Consider the following 3,404-nt stretch of genomic DNA (forward strand, 5'->3'; position numbering starts at 1 on the left):
TAAGCTCCTCCTCCCAGGTTCACGCCATTCTCCTGCCTCAGCCTCCCGAGTAGCTGGGAGTACAGGCGCCCGCCACCTCGCCCGGCTAATTTTTTTTGTATTTTAGTAGAGACGGGGTTTCACCGTGTTAGCCAGGATGGTCTCGATCTCCTGAACTCGTGATCCGCCCGTCTCGGCCTCCCAAGTGGAGTAATTATTTCTTGTCTGTCTCCTCCCCTACTAGATAATAAGCTCCTGGAGGGCAAAGACCATGGCTATCAGGTAACCACTGTGTCCCCAGGTGTTTGGGCATGTGCTAGATGTCAACAAATATTTGTTAAAGGCTGTATCCTGAACTAAAGCCCACTTGCACAGCAGTGGGGAGATTTGCCCAAGACAAATCTACTTGCCTCAGTAACAGGACCTCTTAGCAACAGGACCTCCTCCTGGTCCAGTCTTGCTGCCCTATGTAGTCATGATCTTAGAACCAGATGTGCCTAGATTGCCGGCTCTCAGGAAGCCACATGATTTATTCATGATGCTGTCTACCCTGTCAGTACATCTACTGATCTTCCAGATCCAGGTCAAGGAGTTCCCAGCCTAGGCCCAGCGGAGGGCACAGCCCCTTGGGCAACAGCACTAAATTGTTCAGAGGCAGTGCTGAGCACTCCCCCAGGTCCCAGGTTAGGTTAACTCCCTAACCTCAGTCACCTTCAGTCCAAGGACATGTGAATCAGGGGCCAGAAGGGTTGAAGGGATCTTTGAGGTGGGTCAGAAAGCAGGGCTCTAAATGATTCAACATGGAAAATCCGAAACCTACCCGCCTTCTGTTACAGAGGACAGTGGGGCGGGACCAAGGTAGCAGGGCAGCTCTGAGGCCTTGCGTAAGCCCCAGAGGCAGGCAGGTAAACAGTGATCGAGGGCCAGGCAACATGGAGTCCAGGGCCTGCGCCCTCACCAATGCCTGACCCTGCTTTTCTCTCCCTTGTCACATGCCCAGGGCTCTCCTCACTAACTGTACTCCAGGGAGAGACCAGACCACAAGTTAATTCAGCTGCCTCTGTCTGCCTCTGCCTTTCCTGCCTGCAAGCAGTGGGAGAACACTCTACACCTGTACCAGACAGCCACTTCTCCCTGAGTTACTCATTAGCCTGCCCTGCCCCAATCCATCACCTCTGGCCCAGGCATATGCATCTGGTTTCCAACTAGGAGTGACAGGGTCTCTGGACTTCTGGCAGGAAGTGGGGGTGGGGTGGTTTCGGGTGTGCGGAGGAAGGGCTGATTCACACAGGGCCAGGCAATAGGTTAGATGCTAAATAATCGGCAGATTTAGAAAATGGGAGAACTTGAGGTATAGAGATTAGAACCCCCTCAGACGTAACAAGGAAAGCAAATGGTCGAAATAGAAAAAGACAGCTCAGTGACCTTGATGATTCGGCACCCTTTTTCTCATAGTTAAGAGATAAGAAGGTTCCCCGTGGATCCAAAAAGAATCCCCCAAGTGGACTCCTGCCTAGGTCCACTGAAAAAGCAGAAACCTGAGAGCCAGGCTAGAGCTGCTTGGCCAGTAGGGAAAAAAACACAATGAGGAACTGGGCCCCTGCAAACTGGCTGGACTGGTTTGAGAGGCAAGGGGAAGGGGGGGGGGGGCCAGGGAGAATACACTGGCAGCTTGTAAAGCAGACCACGGAAATTCCACACCACGGAGGAGGAAGAGGGGCAAGACCACAGGCAGGGGCTTTCTGGCCTTCATGGCAAAGCCAAAGCTCTAAAGGAGAGGACAGAGGGCAGGGAAGGAATAGGCAGGAGGAGCAGATGAACAAGAACCTGGTGACAGGCCAGTATGTGACAGGGAGACTTTGTCTCCCTCCACCCCTCCCTTTCAGGTTCCCAAAGTTGCATTCCTGATCCCACACTTGCCTTGGCCACCTCCCTGGCCCTCAGTTCGCCCCTCCCTGGCACAGAGAGAAAAGCCCTACACCCTCCTCACCTCCCACAAGGGGAATGGCATGCAGGCCAGCCTGGGAAACACAGGAAGGGTTCTAGGAAGCCAGAATCCTCTTAGAGTCCGGCAAATCTCTGGATTAGCAGTCCCCCAGAGCCAGCCCCCAGACTCCCAAACATCCAGGATGAAAGAAGAGATGCATAGGCATGTGTAGGCAGCCCATCTACAAACATAGCGGTTGCTAATTATTTCCCAATTACAACAACCTTCCTCAGGCAGGGCTTCAAAGGGGCCAAGCTAAGGTTGACTCTAGTTCCCTTACCTGCCTAAGGCAAAGAAATTTGCCTCCAGTCTTGTCTGGGCCCCAGGGTGCACCTTTCATCTGTCCTGGGGATTTGGAGTTGTAATTTCCCTAGTCTCGTGGTCTCCTGGTGAGTCCTGCCTATTTCCTGCACCAATAGTGCCTGCTGCCATTCTGACAGCCACCAAGGTTCAGGAGTCAGGGATGCCTGGAGGGCGTTCAGGGAGTAATGGGGATTCCTCCAGCCATCAAGGAAATTGGTTGGGCTCCCAAACCTCATCCAATGGTCCCCATCTAGAACCACAGAAAAAATACATGTATACTTGGAGAAAGGGTTTGACATCCGCCCCCAGAAAGGGGCCTCCTGAGAAATAAGTATTAATATTTATCAATATTTTGCAGGCCCAGGCAGGGCTCTATGCTTCCTCATATCCCTCTCTTCGGGAGTACTCTCTCTCTCATGAGGAAGAAGGAACGATTCTCCCTGGCACGAAAGCAAAGGACAGAAAGTGAAAGCCTAATGGTTGTACACCTGGCTAAGAGAGGAGGGTGCCCTCTCATCTGCCCCTCAGTGTCTCTGATTCGCAACTGCCTTCGGCCGGAGGTGAAGGGCTGGGGAAAAGATCCCACACCTCAGAGTCATCTCAAAGCCATCAGGGAGGTGACAGCGGCCAGCTGAGACCGGAGGACGCGGGAAAGAACCTCAGGCAAGCAGCACCTGCAGATGCCCTCCCCTGGCGAGTCTGCACCTCAGGCAGCAGCAGTTCCCGACTCAGCTGGGACTAACTCCTTCCCCCCGCCACCGCCGTCTCCAAGAGAAATTCTGCCCCTAGGACTGGCGTCTGACCTCCAGAGAGATCTGGCGCTGAAACGCTTTCATGCCCTGGGAACAGCATTCGCCCCAGGTGCCCCTCGCCTGGCACCTTCCCAGTCACCTGCATCTGGCACCTCAGGGTAGGGGTCGGCTCTTAATTAGTAACCCACCCCGCCCCAACCTCCCCTCCTCCCGTCTCCCACTCGGCACCTGTGCCCTAGAGAGGGGCATCTCACTCCGCCTCGATGCCCGCCCCTCAAAGGTACCCCTGAGGGCTCGCTTTCCTCTAGGGTGCCCTGGCCCCCACTCCGGGTCCACTTACCCTGACCGGGCTCGGCGCTCCCAGGCGTGCGTGCGTTCGGGCT

The 3,404-nt window shown here is 54.7% G+C and overlaps 1 protein-coding gene across 1 annotated transcript in view; it reads right to left on the reverse strand.

The window, feature by feature from the left end:
- Positions 1-3,404, reverse strand: part of CGN (cingulin) — a 28,867-nt gene extending 25,463 nt beyond the window's left edge. Inside the window, exon 1 of the mRNA XM_011973535.1 lies at positions 3,362-3,404. The gene's annotated coding sequence lies outside the window, so the exon portion shown is untranslated. The remainder of the gene's footprint in view (positions 1-3,361) is intronic.

The sequence above is a fragment of the Mandrillus leucophaeus genome, unplaced genomic scaffold (genome assembly GCF_000951045.1).
Source record: "Mandrillus leucophaeus isolate KB7577 unplaced genomic scaffold, Mleu.le_1.0 Scaffold139, whole genome shotgun sequence".
Classification (NCBI taxonomy): Eukaryota; Metazoa; Chordata; class Mammalia; order Primates; family Cercopithecidae; genus Mandrillus; species Mandrillus leucophaeus.